Source organism: Peromyscus maniculatus, chromosome 9, assembly GCF_049852395.1.
Source record: "Peromyscus maniculatus bairdii isolate BWxNUB_F1_BW_parent chromosome 9, HU_Pman_BW_mat_3.1, whole genome shotgun sequence".
Lineage (NCBI taxonomy): Eukaryota > Metazoa > Chordata > Mammalia > Rodentia > Cricetidae > Peromyscus > Peromyscus maniculatus.
In genome coordinates this window covers 13,464,859-13,484,520 of record NC_134860.1, presented here as the reverse complement: position 1 = coordinate 13,484,520, position 19,662 = coordinate 13,464,859, and the positions used below count along the sequence as shown (strand labels likewise).

General features: G+C 38.9%; 1 protein-coding gene and 1 long non-coding RNA gene across 9 annotated transcripts in view; one reads left to right on the top strand and one right to left on the bottom strand.

Annotated features, from left to right (window-relative positions):
* Ccser2 (coiled-coil serine rich protein 2) overlaps positions 1-19,662 on the top strand; it is a 130,366-nt gene that overhangs the window by 46,779 nt on the left and 63,925 nt on the right. Inside the window, exon 1 of one of the 8 annotated variants that reach the window (XM_076544422.1) lies at positions 2,573-2,671. The exons of 6 other annotated variants lie outside the window; for them this stretch is intronic. The gene's annotated coding sequence lies outside the window, so the exon portion shown is untranslated. Of the gene's footprint in view, positions 1-2,572; positions 2,672-19,662 lie in introns of those variants that run through there. One more of the 8 variants, XM_042284340.2, reaches the window with a different exon arrangement.
* The window catches only part of LOC102925978 (uncharacterized), an 18,716-nt gene continuing 8,356 nt past the window's right edge, over positions 9,303-19,662 (bottom strand). Inside the window, exon 4 of the long non-coding RNA XR_442745.4 lies at positions 9,303-10,238. This is a non-coding gene — a long non-coding RNA (uncharacterized LOC102925978). The remainder of the gene's footprint in view (positions 10,239-19,662) is intronic.

Below are 19,662 nucleotides of genomic sequence, written 5' to 3'. Positions count from 1 at the left end.
CCCTGTTTTTGAATTTTTTTAGGTGAATTTATAGCCTCCTTTGTTTCTCTATTGAAGCTAATGTGGAATATTATTTTCCCCATTCTTCTATACTCATGATGTTACAATGTTAACATAACACCAATAACACGGTGGTAATGGTCTCTACAAAATGATGTATAACATGGTGTGGTTTATTAAAGAGCATGGCCAGATGCTGCATGCTTATAATCTCTCCATCTAGAGGCAGGAAGTTTATGAGTTTATGAGTTTGCTACATATAGCAAAAGTCCCTGTCAAAAAAAAACAAAAAAACAAAACAAAACAAAACAAAAAAAAAACCAGAAGCAAAACAAATACCTTCCCCCTTGAGCCACTTGAGAGTAATTTCCTTCCCTGATGTCCCCTGTCCCTCTGATGCTTTAGTGTATATTTCTTAGAAACAAGATTGTTTTCCCATGTCCATAGAATAGTCATTCAGGTCATGAAATGGATTTGTTATTGCCATCTAGTCTTTGCATCTCACTCAGATTTCTCCACTTGACCAATAACATGTATTCTTTTGTAACACGAATTGCTAATTGGTCTTTTTAATAAAAACCCATTGCCTGATAATGGGTAAATGCTGAAAGATCAGAGAGACAAAGGAACAAGCTACTGCCACATCTTATCTCTAAGACTCCTCAGCCTGAAAAGGCCTCTAATTCCTGTCTCCTCATTCCTTTTATACCTTTCTCCGCCCAGCCATCACTTCCTGGGGTTAAAGGAAGCCTGTGTGTTTCCCAAGCAAAGGCATGAGATTTCAAGTGCATGGGATTAAAGGTGTTTGCCACCACTGCCTAGCATTATGTTTAATCTAGTGGCTTGTTCTGTTCTCTGAACTTAAGGCAAATTTTATTAGGGTACACAATATATCACTATATTTCCCCCTTTTTGTCTAAAATCATAAAAGAAGTTTATAACTAATATAACAAAAACTATGTACAATAAGTATATATAATATATACAGTCAAGAATTACATTAACAATATCCAGTCCATAAACATTTGACAAATTCAGAGAAAATACTCCATTATCCATCCTATTTTGGTGAGCACAGAGTATTGTACCTAATTCACTTTCTTCCCTAACTTGTATTATCAACTGAAAACTATCTTTTGATGTCTTTCAAACTTACAGACTTTACACCTCTTTAGTGAGTTAATATGAGCTTGAGTCTTGTCTCTTCCTGGCCAGTGAGTACTCCATGTATTTGGCTTTTGTGTTCCACTCTTCTGTTACTTTTTGAGTGCTATGTTCCTTGATTTCTCCTATAAGGTGGTTTAGTCTTTATTGTTCTTTGTTTCCTTGAATCCCAGAATTAAGCTACATTTCTAGGAGCTCTGGTTCTTTTTCATCATACATGGAATCAGAAAGCCAAGTTTCAGGGGCCTGGTATGCTAATTCCTGTCACAGAGTTGTTCCCAGCAGGAATTTTTTTTTTTTTGTGTGTGTGTGTGTGTGTGTGTGTGTGTGTGTGTGTGTGTGTGTGTACATGTACATAGGTGTTCCCCATGTGGCTTACTTTCAAGCATCAGGCTAAATCCTGATTTCCAGTCTTCCCTTTGTATGGAAGTCTTCATAACCCCTTCTATCCTCAAGCCTGATGTAGCAAGCCAACTAGTGTGGCTCTTCTTATTACATGGCAGGCTTGACCTTGTGTGTTAGGTAAGGCTTTTTGAGGAAGTGATGTAATTTAGTTAAGTTAGCCCAGGAGTAAACTAGACTAGGACAGGTACCTTGGACGAATGCTCTCTGGGAAATGGGCGGGAGGGATAGTATATTTAAGGAAGTGAGAAGGCTTGGATAGCCCAAGAATTGATATGGCGGAGAGACAGAGAAGAGCCTGTCAGTGCAGAGCTATTACCCAGGGAGAGGATTGGATTTTGTTCTGTGAACTGAAAAAGAGCTACAGGAGGACTTTAATGGGAAGGAGCATAATTTGATTTACATTCAGAAAATGTTCTCTGTGAAAGAGTGAATTGGAATACATGAAGAGTAGTGGAAGCCATTGTTGAAGGAGGGTGGTAGTGACTGGCACTAAGGTGGTGGTGGTGAGTGGAAGTGTAGAGGAAAAGACAGTTTGGAAAATGTTTAGAGAGCTACAATTGGCTGAATTCCATATCCGATTGATCGTACAGATGGAAAAATCATCTCTTCAATTTGAGAAGTAATATTTCTGCTTCGGTACATTCTGCCAAATCACCTGCAGTTGCTGGTTAGACTTGTTGCCTCCCTGTTGGCTTCCCTCTCCTTGTAATGTGGAATCTGCCTCTGACATTCATCTTCCACTCACTTTACCCTCTACTTCCTACTTCTTGTCTTGATTATGGTTGATATTTTACTTTTTCTCATTGCTTTTTTAGGTTTTAGGCTCTAAGGTCTCAGTAAATCTTTATTGAAATGAATTCCATGAAAAGCCCCATAAGTTATTGCCATTCAATCACAAAATAAACAGAAACCCCTAAACTGCAGCTCCTGTTTATTGCTGTTCAGTATTTTCCATGCATATTGTGACATAGCGTCTTTAGAAAGGGAGTTTCTAAGGCATCCCGTGTCATAATAGCAAGCTGCCAGGAACTAAAAATGTGATGCCAGTGTAGATGGGCAGGTGAGGGACGGCTTACAGAAAGTTGAGACGGTCTTAAAATAGGTAAATGGGAATTTCAAATTCATCTTCATCCCTCTAGCTGTTCCTTGATACTGAATCACAGAACTGGAGAGAATAGAAGTGTAGTTGCTACAGATATGTATCTCTTATAGTGAGAGGAAGAAATTTGCTCTCTCACCAGATGTTTTCCCATATTGAATTACCAGCAAAAGTTCTTTCTTGTCCCAGTAATATAACTCACTCTTGAATAAGCTTAAATTTACTAATATAGTTGTTTTGACCCTTTGAATATAATTATATTTTATTTAATAACAATGAATGTTTTAATACCATAGGTACATTGCAATCTGAAGTTTAATTCAGTAGTTTTTTTTTTTTTTGAGTTTCTACTGTGTTTGAGAAATACTGTTAAATTCTGCCGACATTGATGGATAAAGTTGTCTTTATCCTTAATGAGATTGGATTCTGGTACCATATAAACAGATGATCACAGTGTGGATTTAAAAGTGATAGGTATTAGTGTGCATGAGGGCTACAAATAACAGAAACGAGGTGTGACTCTGTTGGGGAGGGAGAAAGAGAGGGAAAGAGAATGCATTTGTTTTAAAGAGAAGTGACATTAGAATGACATTTTGAAGACTATGTACAAAGTTGATCCATTGGCCAAGGAAACCATGAAGGTGAACATGTTAGCATAGGAAAAGCATGCATAGTCGTGTGTGGGTATCTTGAGTCATGATGAGGAACAACAGCATAGCTGAGTATAAGTGTGAGGTGGAGAAGAGTTAGGGGTGAAGCTGGGGGAATGAGCGCGGAAGGCAGGGAAAACCTGATACCCCAAATATCTGAGCCTACAGATATTTGCAAATCCTATATTAAAGGCACTGAGATTGATACAGTAGTAAATACTCTATAAATATTTCTATTTCAAATGCTCTTATATACTTCTTGCATCTGTGATATTATACACAGTATTTTTCGGAATATGTATTTCTCTTTTATAAATGCAGGGTTGTTGTACTATTTAAACTTCCAGGCCAAAGGCTCTGTACCAGAGAGAAGCAAACTTAAAAGTAATTTGTCAGCTGGGCAGCAGTGATGCATGCCTTTAATCCTAGTACTCTGGAAGCAGAGGCAGACAGATCTTCATTACTTCAAGGCCGACCTGGTCTACAAAGATAGTTCCAGGATAGCCAAAGCTACATACAGAAATCCTATGTTGAAAAAACAAAACAAAACAAAAAATTTGTTAACAAAAAGCAGTGTTCATAACCATGTGTTCATTAGGTAGCTGTGGTCCCTAACATAGATGCATGGTTAATAAGACTGACCTGACTTCTTGAAACTGGATTAGACAGGTATTAAAAACTTGTTCAAGAGGACACTGAAGTTGAAAAGCTAAATGTTTTTCACTAATTGGATGACTTTTAAGAGTTGCTAAAGTTGCTGTTCTATTCTGAATGAGCAGTTTATATTTTAAAACAGCCCAGGCTATTCTCTTTGATTGTTCTAAAGCAAATTCCAGGACCTACTGCCTCCAAACTCTTGGTTTCTAGGGGCATTAGGTGGCGTGACCCTAGTCTTTCATTACTTTCTTTGTTGAGGAGTCAGGTAGTCTGTATTCTCAGAACCTGTGAACTGAGTCCCTTGCTTTGGGTTGCATGGAGGCAGAGATTGAAAGGTGGTTCGTGGGGGCTTCCATCTTTTAATATATGATGCAGTGGAAAGTAGCCTAAGAACATTAGGCCACAAAGCAGAACCCCAAATTTTGACCCCACCCTAGAGTTCCTATCTCATAACCTGTAGTGTTTATCCCTCATGAGAAATTACATCAAGTTGTTTGGAGATATCTCCAAGCTCTGAAGTTGTTTACAGAGGGATTCTTAATTTTTAATTACATTTTTATAGTGTGTGTGTGTGTGTGTGTGTGTGTGTGTGTGTGTGTGCGTGTGCGCGCGCGTGCGCCTTTTTATAGCCCCTTTTCTGTTTTCAGTGCTTGAAAAATGTGACATTTGTTTGAATATACATTCCTTGCCTCAAAGGTTTCTTATTCATTGTTTGACACTCTTATTAGTGTTTACTAAAATTTTCTGGTAAGTATGAAGGGAACAAGAACTATTTTTCTGCCCAGAAAGTTTTATATAAGGTACAGCTTCAGTTTTGGTTTTGTTCTCTTAACTAATTTTGGGTTAATATAGATTTAAATGGGAGTTTATAAAATGTTACCATATACCTTTGACATACCAATTCTCCTAAGGTTAATAATATACTACATTGCTGTAGTGTTATAGTTGGCTATAGATATGAACCAAGAACGTAGGTTGAATTTAGTTCCAAATCAGATTCACACCTTTTTTTTGAATTTTGCCAATGATGCTGCCAACATCTGATGTCTGTCCAGACTCCATTCCAAGGCCCCTCCTCCTATTTGCTTGTCCTGTCTCCCTAATTTATCTGACCTGTGTAATGCTAGGTTTTTTGTTTGCCTTTTTGTTTTTGTTTTTTGTTTTGTTCTTTCATAATTTTGGTATCTTTGAAGGGTATGGATCCTTTGTTTTCAGAATTATCTCCAATATGAGTGACTTCTCATAATGAGATTATGGTTATGCTTTTTGGCAAGAATGCCATAGAAATGGTAATATGCCCTTTTTCATGCCTATCAGGAAGTACATGGTTTCTGATTTGATACTTCTATTGGTTGTACTTTGTCTAGATGATTGAAGTAATACCCACCAAGCTTTGCAAATGCAAATTTATGTTTATTTTGTGTAGATACTTTGAGAGTGTGCAAACATTCTCTTCCAGTGTTAGGATCTATTGATGCTTTTTTAAACTGGAATTTTGATGTAAAGAAGAGCTATCCCCCTTTCCTGTCTGCTTAGGGTGATTCATGTCACTCTTATCTGATAGGCACTTAGGTACTACTTTCTCTGTAGTTCAGCAGTATTGTTTGTTATTCAGATTGTTTTTGCTAACTAATAGGAGTACCTTCATGCCAGCTCCTGTATGTTTCTGAATGCCTCATCACTTTTGAACATTTCTTGTTTTGGCACCAGAAGGTTCTAGGTTCGTCTTGTAGAATCTTCACTTCTAGAAATAAATTTAAGAAACCAAACTAAGGACCAGGTGTGCTTTTTGCATGTCATTGATTTTTAAGCATCATGGTAAAAGTAGTTAGGAATTGTGTGTGATTTCTGTTATTCAGTATTCATAGTGGTGCCTTCGACTCCATCCATTAGTACAGAGTTCATTCTTTGCCAATGCTTGTTCAGTTATTCTAAAATTTATGTGTATCAAAGTGCTAGTCGTTAATACCACTATGACAGCCACTAAATATATCTCACCTGTGCTACTAATGCATTAATATTTCAGCTTACTAAGCATGTGTTAACTAAAATCTATCATCCACTGTTACAGTACCGAAAACCTGTAGAACTGGAAGTAAATTTTTAAAAGGCTTAAAGTGTAGTGAAAGTACTACTTGGCTGGGGCTTTTTGTTGAGGCCACAATCTCCTACATGATTGGCAGCTACTATAAGTTCCCATGTGCTGCATGGCTTTGGGGATTGACCTGACTGGGGCAAGAAGGGAATGAAGAAAGGACAGGCACACAGAAAAGCTGGGATCAGCTGTACTGTGCTCACTCTGGTGGAAATACCCCACGGGCGGCAACAGCAGCAACCTGCACACTTAGTGCCTTTCTTTTATTCCTCTGAATTGACCAGGTGGGTTTACTGTAGACAGCTGCATAAGGAGGAGCATTTATAGTACGTGGCTGAATAAGGAAGTGAATCTAATTGTAGTCAGTCTTTGTAGGGGAGCAGTCTCAGGCTGCAGTCAATCCCAGAAGAGGAAGCTATAGTTGATAGTTTCTGCCTGCGCTGTGAACATCCGTACATGGACCAGAGGAAGATTGGCAGTTCTTATGGGTCTAATGCATTGGGATCCTTGGCATAGCACATATTCCTTTAGGATTTCCTCTGCTCCTTACACGTTCTTTTAGACTTTCCTCCACTCCCTACAAGAAGTCCCACTATTTCCCAATGATTTTATCCTTTAACTTTACAGGTGCTACTGTGCTTTTGCATTGGTCTGTTTCTCTTTCAGCCTGCTGAGAAGCACCCCAGAAAGATGGGAAATAATGTTTAAACTATGAAAGGTAGAGAGAGTTAATGGCAATAATATTGGCTCTAAAACAGGAGAAACAGAAACAAATCTGGCTATAGAATTTGAGGAAACACAATAGATTGGTTTTCTCATGCTGTAACAAATTCCTATGACACAAACCTAATTGTCTTATTGGAAAATATTGAGAAGCAGGTCTCAGTAGACTAAATCAATATGTCAGCATGGCAGCATGCCTTCTAGGAGTTTCGAAAGGGATCGTGTTTCCTTATCTCTTCAGCTTTTAACAGTTGCCCTTGGCTTGTGGCCTCCTTTCTCCATTTCAGGTGGCTGGGCAGTCTGCTTCCGTCCATTATCCGGAAAGACTTTCATAGTGCTGGGTTATTATGTGAGGAGAAGGAACAAGAAAGGATATTGGATTGGAAGTCACCACGGGCTGAGTGTTTTAGAGTTACATATTTTTACTCATTAAATATGCTTTAGGTGTCTACCAACTGTTAATTACAAGCAAGACAACAGCTGTAGATGAATTTCTAAATGGACTTACTAAATACAAAACTCGGAAGCAAATATAGGGGTGAAAGCCTTAGATCAGGGAAATAGTTTGGAAAGCCACCAGCCAACCTTACCTCACCAACTCTGCAGCTTCCAAATGCATACTACTTCTGGTCTACTTATGCCTTTATTGCCTTGCTGTTCTGCCCTCTCATTGGCTATCTTAGCCCAGCTATCTTACTTCCTTTTCCAACACAGCTCTGTCACTGTCTGCCTGTCTGCACAGACCTCCAGGTCTCTATGGTTGGTACTGAGATTAAAGGCGTGTGTCACCACGCTTGGCTCTGTTCCCTAGTGTGGCCTTGAACACACAGAGACCCCCCTGCATGCTAAGTGTTTACTTAAAGGGGTGTGTGCTACCATTGCTTGACTTCTTTGTTTATTTAAAATGGCTTGCTATTTCCTCTGATCTCCAGGCAAACTTTATTAAAGCACAAATAAAATATCACCACAAATAGCAGTTTTGGATCTTTCTTAAGTAAATATTAAGTAAACAAGGATTTCGATCCATTGTTTTTTTTCTAATTGGGAAATTTCTGTTCAATTATTTTTCTCCCTCCACTTTTGTTCCCTTTTCTAGGCTTTTTGTTAGTTGACCATAATATCTCCTTTGAGTCAGTTTTCTTTCTATTGGTTTTACTCTTTTAAAAGCCTGATTCTTCTTTTGGCCTGTTTCATTGAAGGTTTTCATAGAGTTTATATTCTGTTAACTTTTACAACAAGGCAGTTCTTTAACTCTGTATGGAAACTTCAGGATGCATTTAAATCTAAGAGTTTATGAGTTGTACTGTACCAGTCCCCCAGCTTTGCTAGCAATCAAATTGTGATTTATCTTGGCTCAACTACTACTCATTCCCAACCTGGGATTAATTGGAGTGGTTTATTTTTTCATGTGTGTGTATGTGGCGTGCACGCACAGGTTTTGACATGTAGAAACCTGAGAGACATCAGGAATCATCCTCAGAATACATCCTCTCTGTTCTCATTGAGGAAGGGCCTCTCAGTCAAACCCAAAGTTCACTGATGTAGCTATTCTCCTTAGCCACCTTGCTGTGGGGATTCCTGGTTTTACCTTTGGAGGCTGGAATCGTGGGCCAACCAGTTCACATACATAGTTTCTGGGGATCCCAACTACTATCCTCATCCTTACACAGTAAGGGCTTTAACTGCTGAGCCATCTCCTCAGCCATATTTTATTATTTCAGATGTAATACAAAATATGCAGTTTTAGCCAAGGAACCCTGTATTCCCAGCATTTAGGACACAGAGATAGGAAGATCAGAAGTTCAAAGTCATCTTCAGCTACATAGCAATTTTGAGGCCTGCCTTGCTTAGAGGTGATTCTGTCTTTAAAAGAGAAGAGAAGAAAGAGAGTAAGTGTATACTTACACATTTATTGTAAATATGTTTGAGATCTTTCCAGTGATTTCTCTTCAGCTGTAAATACCGTCCAGCAGATGAGATGGTTCAGCTAGTAAAAGTGCTCACCTCGCAAGCCTGATGACCTGAGTTCTGGGTGGAACCCATGGTGGAAAGAGAGAATCTACCAAAGTTGTCCTCTGACTTTTGTTCTGTGTCCTGTACGCACCTGCATACTCATTCTCATCCACTTACACTCACTCTTGCATGCCCTCCCCCCTCTTATACACACACAATAAATTTTAAAAAGATCATTATAATTCCAATTTACCTATAAAATGAAAAATATTTTTTCTTGTATCCCTCCTTACCTCCTGTCCCCTTCCTTCCTTGCTTCCTTCCCTCCTCTCTTTCCCTTCTCCATTCCCTTTCTCTCCTACTCCTTTCTCCTTGCTCCCTCTGTCACTCCCTCCATTCTGTCTTTCTGTGCACTGTCTACTTTTCTTAATGGAATTCTGTGTGTAGGCCAGGTTGGCCTTGGACTTGCTATAATCCTCTTACCTCTGCCTCCCAAGTGCTGAGTAACAGACATGAATCACCACATCAATATTTCTTGATACAGAAAATCCAGTAATTTTTATGTGAACTTTTATTTGATTACAGTTTTAGGTTTAAAAGTTATTGTAAAGATAGTAGCAGGGAGTTTTTGTCTGTTTTATACCTAGTTCCCTTTATTCTTAATATGACACATTTGTTACATTAATTAACCATTGTTGGTACCTTATTACATGTTGTTATTTAGAGCCTAGGAGCTCTAAAACACAGTTAATAGTCATGTTTCTTTAGATCATGTCCTCTCTGTTCTGACCATGCCTGGAAAGCAGCTAATTTGATTTGTGTCTCCATTGAGGAGATGCCCCTGTGTGATTAATATTCCCGGTTCTTTTAGTGCTTCTCTGTGAGTACAAGGACCTCTGTGTCCCCAATATCTCCCTTCTAATTTTTTTTTTAAAGAAAAAGTGGTTGTAATAGAGGCCAGGGTTGAATGTATTGCCCCTATAGCTAGTCTAATTAACACAGGCAAGCATGAGAGAATTGTAAGAATAGCTAACAGAGGACTGAGGAAAGGCAAAAACATCCTCAGTTCATTCATGTCTTAATTTCTGCTATTATTTTTGCTGTGAGCTCAATGGGTGTAATATGGCCTATTCCACACAAGCCTTCATGAACAGTCCTTAGCATGGCACAACAATATCATACTATCTCCTTTCATATGTGTCTTATCCTCCCTGACGAAAGGCATTTGGATTCTTAATTGACAAGAATTAACTTGTAATACAGTCATTAACATAACAGCATCATTTTTGGGTTAGTCCTTGTTTCCACAAAGTCTCAGCTTGAGGAGTTAAAGTCCTGCTGTCTCCCCAATTTATCAGCGTACTCTCCCCCTTGGTACATCTCCTGTTGATGGGTTTGTCATCTGCCTTCAGATGTTTTCATTCATCTGGTGGTCTCTGGATGTCCTGGTTGGATGCACCAGATCAGGAGTCATCTGGGACTTGTTCATTTTCTGAAAAGACATAAGCATAACCTCACCTCAATGTTAAAACATCGAGCTCTTTCTTTTTATTTAGCATTTAATTTAGATTGTGTCTTCTCTTGGGCAAATTATTTTAGGCAGCAGAAAAACCATTATCCTTTTAAAAATAAGCATAGCTAAATAGTATGTGAGAATTTAAGTGGGTGTAAATAACCCCCATTCGTTTATTTATTTATTTGTTTGTTATTTGCCAATTAAGTATCTGATGGTGTCATTTCATATTGGATAGCAAGGGATTTTACTAACATGATTAATATTAAAATTTCTCAAATCATTTGCTAGTGTAAGCAGGACCATTATTAGTTTTTAACTGTAATGAGAGTCCTAGGAAGAAAATATATAAAGAGCTATGTAGTTGGTTGGTTTTTTCTTCCTTCCTTCCTTCCTTCCTTCCTTCCTTCCTTCCTTCCTTCCTTCCTTCCTTCCTTCCTTCCTTCCTTCCTTCCTTCCTTCCTTCCTTCCTTCCTTCCTTCCTTCCTTCTCCTCCCTCCCTCCCTCCCTCCCTCCCTCCCTCCCTCCCTCCCTCCCCTCCCCTCCCTCCTCCCCTCCCTCCTGTGAGCACTCAGCAGCTCTTTCTGTTTGCAGTCTTATCTAGGATAGCACAGAATAAGCGGTTACTTCTGAATCAGTCTGCAGGTCTGACTGGAGACTGCCGAGGGTAGTATAGTGTCTGAAGGAGAGGAGTGAGCACTCAGCCTGGCACAAGGGAGTTGCAGAGTTTGTGTGGTCGAGTCTGGCATGTTCAGACACCCACTCTTCAAGTTTACTGTAGCTGTATTTCTTGTTGTATTCCACCATTTTTGTTATGTTGTACAAAAATATAAATTTAAAAATGAAGTTTTAGCAATAAAGACAATATAAAATGTCTTATCTTGCTAATGTTGCTTGTGTGTGACTGGATAGATGTATAATTTGACCAGACAACCATCTATTAAGTATGCCTGATTTTAAACAAACTTTATTGGTTTTTAGTTACTTGTTTTAGGCTTAACTTTGAAAACATATAGGAGGACAAAGCTTGTCTTTTTAAATGAATCACATTTGTAAGTATGACTGCAAACTTAGTTCTGAGCATATTAAAGAATTTGATTATTTATAAGGTGATTAATCATTAATTTGCATGTCATGAATATCTTTTAACAGTTTACAACAAGTTAGTAGATTAGCATTTTTATAAGATTAGCAGTTTAGTTTTAGACATATATCTCTAAGTTAATTTTTGTTAACCTGAGTATACCTTTATAACCTTAGGAATTTATCATACAAAAATCCATTCTAATCCAAAATATTCTAGTGATTTGGTATTGCCTCTTTAGTTTAAAAAGAATATATAATAATGAGCAGAGGGCTCATTAGCACTAAGTTGTTTATAGGTCCTGCCTTTTACCAATACCAGCCACCGCTGTTCCTAGCTTTCCTCCTAGGCAGGTTTTCCTGCTAGTATTTTCTAGAGATGGATGTGCCAATGGTTCAGCATTACTGTCATGCTTCAATAAGGTTGAATTTATTTACTTATTATTTTTAAAGCAAGGAACTCTGCCTAATGTTTGGCTGTGAGTCTCTGCATCTGCCTTCATCAGTTCTTGGATGATGCCTCTCTAGTGACAGTTGGGCCAGGCATCAATCTGGTCCCAGGAGACGGCCAGTTCAGGCTACTTATCTACTATTGCTAGGAGCCTACATGGGAGTGACCTAGGCATTCAGCATATTTGTTACAGTTGTGTAGCTTGGTCCTCTTGTGGAACTCCTAAGAGTGGGAACAAGGGGTGTCTCCTGCTCTTTTATTGGCTTCTGGGACCTATTTCTCATACTAGGTCACCTTGCCCGGCCTTAATACATGGGGAGGTGCTTAGTCTTCCTGCAACTTGATATGCCATGTTTTATTGATACTCATGGGAGACCTGCCCTTTTCTGAATGGGGACAGAAGAGGAGGGTATTGGGAGATGGGAGGGGAATGGGGGAGGCTGCAGCTGAGATGTAAAACAAATAGATTAATAAAAATAGTAACACTTGAAACAGCAGGCTATTGGCTTTTAAATAATGTGGCTGCTAAGGTATTAGCTCATAGAATAATCTCTTAATGATAAAAAGCCTACAAAAATTACTTTTCCACTAAATAAAATGCAGATATATTATTCCACACTGTTAATAATTGACAGGTCACGTTAGCATGTTACTTGGGATCTATAAAAATAAATCCTTCTTTTAAGATAAAAAACTCCATCGTTATTGCCTAAACTTACATCTTAAAATCCTATAGAGATTGCTTTTAATGCTTTTATAGATGGGTCTTGAAAAGGACAAAGCATGTTTACACACAAATTTCATATGCTCCATAAAAAAGATTGTACCCACTCTAGGTTATACAGATCAGTAGTCTAAACTTGCTATAATCCATTAACTTTAATAGATGTTTCTCAGCCATTGAATATTTTAACTGACTACTGTTTATTTAAATTTGGATGACAGTTTATTGGATAGATTTAGAAGAATCACTCTTTAGTCATAATAGATAGCTTTGGAACCCCAGGTTGCACCTCTTTTTCTGTGTGGGAACCTCATGAGTTTTTGTAATTTCTTGGTTTATAATTCATGGTAGTCTCTGGGAGTTTATGATAACTAGGTAGCTTAGTTCTAGAGGCCTGCTATGCCAGAAGGACAAAACACTGAGAATAAGATTGCTTTGAATTGCGTATTAGGCTAGCCTCTGGGAGAAAAGAAAAAGTGCTGGAGTTCAAGTTCAGTGGTGTGGACAGGAATTTAATCAGTCTTAACTTATAAGACAATTCCAACAAAAACCCAGGACTTCTTTCTTAACAGTGCTCTGTGTGTTGTTTTGTATCAGTGTGCCATGGGGATGATATATACTGGCTTCATTAGGAGAAGACATAGAAGCTTTGAATTCCTGATCATCCCAGACCTTGCCTTATGTGGCTCTTTCTTGGGGTGTGTGTTCATTTTTTGGCCATAATTCTAATCATAAATATATCACTTCCCTGAGTTCTTTGAGTTCTACCAAATTGTCAATTCCCAGTAAGACTTTTGAGAATCCTCCAACCTGCAGCTGGTATCACAAGTATGGTTTCTGTGAAAGCCTATGCCCTGCAACATTTTGCCTAACTATAAATAATGCCAAAAATCATTGTAGTTGGTGTCAGGAAAAGGTAGCATTTGGTATATGAACCCTGACTCACCAAAACCTATGTTTTATGAAGTGAGGCTGAAAGGGTGGTGGATGAGATAGGTACCTTTGATTCTTGGATGACTTCCTGGTCACTTGTACTGTGAAATTACAGTGTCACTGTGCTCTGTTACTAAAGGTAAAAGGATTGAGATTTTACTCCTATGGTTAGAACATGAAAGGCAGAATGGAAAAAAATAATGAAGTATACAGTCCTTGAGATATTACCTGCTGTAATGGAAGCCAAAGAGAACTCTGGGGCTGATTCTGATGACTGGTGAGATGTCAGCCATTTGGATCCATTACCACACACACCCCAATGGGAAAGATTACCCCTGAACACTGGATGGTACTGTTACCATGATTGATTGAAAGGTATTTAGTTGGTGGGAGGGTAAACTAAGAAACTCCTAGAGCCAGAAGGTGTTTTGGAAAGGTATTATCTCAGTTTTTGGCTCTGTATCATGAGTATCCAGAAATACTGTTATTAAAATGGCGTATGAAAGTGACTAATTTAGAAGTTTTGGTTTTGGCTGCTTTGTAGTGAAGAGATGTTAGGGTTGATACAGGACCCAGATGACAGAGCATGCTACTGAGCAAGTGTTGGTGTCTACATAGGATTCAGAAATGTAGCTGGTTATTCCTGAGGTAGCACTTGACTGGATAAAACTGCTAGACAGTGGCTGATGTATTACATAAAAGCTATTGGAGATTTTGTTTACATGAAAAGGAGCTGTCTCTCTCCTCTGAGTGCAAAGTGGAAGACCCTAGATAAAGTGGTTGTGTTTCATATGCATGCCGTGCTGAACTGAGATATTTATCTATTGAACATACCTCTCAACAAGCTCTCTCTTGTGCTGATTAAGGGGTCCACTTTGTATGGTATAACTTCCTCTATAAGTACTTCTGTAAAATCAAGCAAAAGACTGAGATCTTACCACATTTTGTCTCAGCTCTCCTTGAGTCTTAATGATGTCAAAATTTAACTAAAAATATTAGTAAAAACAGGTTGGGGTGGGGAGAAAGAGCATCAGGGACTAATTTTTGTAAGGACTGTTATTTATTAAGCAATGGTATGAAAATATCAGACATTGATGGGACTGAAACCAAGGCCTTGCATATGGTATGTGTGATGTGTTCATGTATGTGTTTTCTCCCCCCCCCCCCTCGCTCTTTCGCTCTCTCACTCTCCAGTGCATTTGGGGAGTGGGGAGGATAGGATGTCTCACTCAACCTGGTGCTCAGTGGGGCTAGCTGGCCATTGAGCTCTGGGGATCCTGCTGTCTCTGCCTCCAAAGTGCTGGGATTACAAGTGTGCACCACCATGCCTGGCTTTTTGTATGTTTTCTGGGAATCCAGCTTATAAGCATGTTACTGAATGAGCTGTTTCTTCAGTCTCCAAAACAAAGGTCTTGATGCTGCTTTGTTGGGTACAGCAGTGGGTGTACAGCCAACATTCCAGGATGGTTCTAAAGCATTAAAGGATCTAAACAAGTCCACTCTCTTTTCTCCGCCTAGAACAGTATAAAGCCTAGAAGATACTGATTCTTTTGTCTACTTTGATAACTTGTGTATGTTCTTATTTTATGTGTATGGGTATTTTGCCTACATGTATGTCTTTATATCATGAATGTGCCTGGTGCACTTGGAGGTCGGAAGAGGATGTTGTATCCCTGTAACTAGAGTTAAAGATGGTTCTAAGCCACCATTTAGGTGCTGGGAATTAAACCCAGGTCCTCTGGAAGACCAGCAATTGCTCTGAACTACTGAGCTATCTCTCCAGTACCTCTTGTCTCTGTTTTGAACTGATTTCATATGATTATTTCTCTGGCTCATATTTAAATTCCTTATCTGTTTGATTCCCCTTCTTGGTCTTTGAAGATTTTTAACAAAAGTACTTTAAAGTATTTCTGCCAATTCAGTTATTTCACCATCTTTGTTTTCTGTTGTTGAAATGCTGTCAGTTTGTGGGATTGCTCTAGTGGAGTGTTAACACCCACATCAGGGGCTGGGATTTTCCTTGATGAGGTGCTAGTTTGTATTTAGTAGATGCCATGCTGGTCCTTTACAAAGTATAAATTCCGCGGTAGCTATTACTTGGGGTTGCAGATATGTGTGTGAGGGTCAATAATTTCCAACCAAGAAAGCATAACCACCTTTCGTTTGCTTGTTTTCAGTTTCTACTTCAGTTCTGCTTGAATTTGAGTTCTAGAAAGTTTAGCTGTCACTACAGCATGCTGTTGCTCACTGTCATTTGCTGTGGGAAGGCTGGCATTCTGGGTCTTCTCTCAGTCTTTGCATCAAGTGTTCTCAGACTCGACTGTTCTGTAGCCTACTCTCAACCCCTCTACTTATTTGCTTTGACGGATTTTCTTTTTCCTTTTGTTACTTCTTCATTGACCCTTTGAGTGTCAAGAGGAAGGTAAGGTCATTTTATTTGCTGTGGTCTCTTAGTATTCATAAAGTATTATAGGACTAATCTAAACACTGCTAATTTAAGGCTACATAATTTTAGTTAAATAGCAAGATACAATTTATAATTTTAATAGTGATAAACTGCATTAAATTAAGAAGCATCCAAGGGCCAGTAAAATGGCCCAGGGCGGTAAAGGTGCTTGCCACCAGCCTGACAACATGAGTTCAGTTCCTCAGAACCCGCATTCTGGAAGGAGAAAATTGACTCCCACAAATTGTCCTCTGACCTTTATACTTATCCTGTGGTATACACACAGCCCCCCTTTCTCTCTCTCTCTCTCTCTCTCTCTCTCTCTCTCTCTCTCTCTCTCTCTCTCTCTCTCTCTCTCTCTCTCAATGTAAAAAAGTAAAAGTTTTAAAAAACATTCTAAAGAAAAGCAGTAGAAAAAGTAAAGGAAAAAGACCTGTTGGGAAGAATAATGAAATAATAGACACGATCTCATTTGTTTCAGTAATCACTCAATATGTGTATGAACTAAATACCTTTAGTAGGGGTTAAATTTGATTTAAAAATATGATGAACGAATGCTGGGCTAGGTTTCTGTGGATTCTTAGTCTCCATCTCTTGTAGAACCTGATCTTTCTCCTTATGTTTGTAATTCCCACACTTTGCAGGAGGACCAGGTCTGGTCTATAAAGTGAGAGCCTGTCTCCAAAACAAAAGAAAGCAAAACAAAGCGAAAGTTCTATGAATTGATAGCTAGTTAGGAACTAGAATTAATAAAAACAGTATCTCAGAAGATACCTACGTGTACATCAGATGGGATGTATGCAGGGTATCTGAAGAGTAGAGCTGAAGAAAGAAATGAGAGTTAAATAAGAAAGTAGAATTATGTGGTGTTGGTGGGGTGTGAGATGACGTGTAATGGTGACATTATTCTACACTTAAGTGATGTGTACATTTAGAGTAATGCCATCCAAAACCTTTTGTGAATAGAGACAGACCCAGTTTATACATAAGGGAAAACAAACTACATAGTTTGAAAAGTTTGACCAGAGTTGCAAGAATTACACTACCTCCTTTTGAAGATCTGGCAGTCAGGGCAGTATTAGCCGAAAGAGTAGTCTCACAATTCATTGGAACATGATGACGACATCAGAAAATACAAGGACACATACAAAGACAGTCTGCTCTGACAGACTTGGACCACTCATGCACCAGACCCTCTTTAGCACACAGATGTGCACATAACTAAAGAGGGGAGATGATAAAGCAGGAGCAGGTAGATGTTGACTCCAAGTGCAGGCAGAGGGACTGCAGTGGAGACACCGACAGAAACTCCCCCACTCAGCCCTCTCCATGCACATGGCTTCTTGTCTTTCTGTAGTAATGTAGTTCTCACCCTGGGCAGATAATGCTGAGGACAAATTGCACTTCATTTTTGTTTTCTTCTTCTTGCCTTTTTCCTGGACCCTTACAGTAGTAAGGCCCAGTAATATTGCTGGTGTAATTCTGAGACAGGATCATTATTCAACATCTTCCAGCTTTCATTTATTTTTGATGACTCCCATGCTGTAAATCTTTTTGCCTAACAGACCTCTGTATTCAATTGTCTGCTAGAGACACATCTTTTCATAGATGGAATAGGCACATTAGAGTTATTGAATTCTAAAACTATGTATTAATTCTCTATTTTTCTACTAGAGCTGACCTTCCTTTTTTGGGGGTGGGAGGGTGTCAGTCATTGTTTCATTTTTCTTTTTTCTACTTTCATCAAGATTGTCCTTTACTTTTTGTTGTTGTTTTTGACACAGGGTTTCTCAGTGTAGCCCTGGCTCTCTGGAACTTGTTCTGTAGACCAGGAGATCCAACTACCTCTGCCTCCCCAGTGATGTGATTAAAGGCATGTGTCACCACTGTGTAGTTCTTCACTTTTTATGTGTTTGTTAGTAGATATCAGTTTTCAAGTATCTAGTTTTGAAGCTCAAAATCACCCATGGACTTTGCTTCTCATGTAACATTGATGTTTTCACTCTACAATGTGTATCAGAACTGTTTTATTCTCACCAGAAGTAGCAGACTAGTGTATGTCCTATGAATTCTACAGTGGCTACAGCATTGTTTTCTCAGCCCCCAGTGATAGCTATTTTCTGTATTGTAGCCACAATAACATTGCTTTGATTCAAATCACAACTTCTCAGTTCTTGAGAATTCTTTATTCTTCTTTACCCTGTTGTAGAATAGTTCTTCATATGTATTGGCGTTTTATTTATGAAACTATTGGTAATACACCTTGTGGTCATGTGCATTCCAGGGTTTACTTGATACTGTCACTAAGAGGAACACTTTTATTTAATATGGAGTTCTACTATTAAATAAGTCTAGTAAAAGCAATATGCTTGTACCACAGAAACATCAGAATGAGAATATAAGCACGTATGATCTCATAGAATGGTTTCTTTATTCCCTCCCAGATATAAGTGTACTTTTAAATATGTAGACATCTGTGCATATATGATCCACTCCTATATTTCGTCCTAGACTCGTCTCATTTCACAGAGCATCTTTCCATAAAACAAGACAGATGCCAGAAATAGCATATGTAATGATTTGTTGCTAAGCATTAAATGTTGACACTTCCTTCTCCCCCTGCTAATATACTGTTCATTTTTATAGTCTTACAGGCTTTAGTAAATCCTCAAGGTTATAATTATTCTACCAGTTTTTCATTATATCAGGCTCCTACCCTGTCTTTAATTTAAAAAACCTTTTTCAATATAAAACAAAATGGATTAAAAAACCCCAGATAAAGCAATTATAGTCTAGTTGTAAACTTTTTTCACATTTATTTACTGAGTGTGTGCACACGCATGTGTGCATGTGTGTGCTTATGTACCACAGTACACTTGTGTAGGTCAGAGGACTGATAGTGGGACTTGGTTCTCTGCTTTTACAATGTGGGTCCTGGGGATTGACTCAGGACTCTCACTTTTGTGACATGCAGTGTTATTAGTACTGAAAGCTAGATACCATTTTAGCAGTTGTTGGTAGTACTGCTTTTGTTGGTTGGGTATACCTCATTTGGTCCTGCTGTAGACTTTGAATACCATGTTTTATTGGCTTGGATTTGTTGCTCCGGCCGTAATTGTCATTTTTGGCTTGAGACATCCAGTGCCATCTAGTTTGCCTTAGTTGCAAAAGTTGTGTTGTAGGGTGTTACTTTGGGTTGGTGCCCACCGTTAGTTGTTTTCTGCATTTTTGACTAATTGTGACTTTCAGTAATGGTTTCCTGCTGCAGAAAGAAGCTGATTGATGAGAGGTGAACTGTACTTATCTGTGGGTGTAAGATTAAATATTTAGGCCAGGTGGTGGTGGTGCATGCCTTTAATCCCAGCATTCAGGAGGCAGAGACCGGTTCATCTGAGTTTGAGGCCAGCCTGGTCTATAGAGTGAGTTATAGACAGCCAGGGCTATACAGAGAAACCCCGTCTTGGGGGGGAAAAAAAAGAACAAAACAAAAAAAAGAGTAAGTTTTTAGAATGCGGTTAAGAATGATAGTGGTTTAGGAAAGTGGCCTCACTAGTTCTCCTCCTGTAATCTGTAATGTCAGTAGGTATGTGTAGGTGGTCATAATACCAGGCGTGATTTCCCTCCTGCTAAGTGAGCCTTCAGTCCAGTTAGATGGCTTGTGGTTACCACCAAGATATGAGTGCCACAACTGTCCCTTAGCCTGCCATGCTGGGCATCGCTGTGTTTCAAAGGCTTCACAGCTGGGTAGGACCACTGCCTGTTTTCC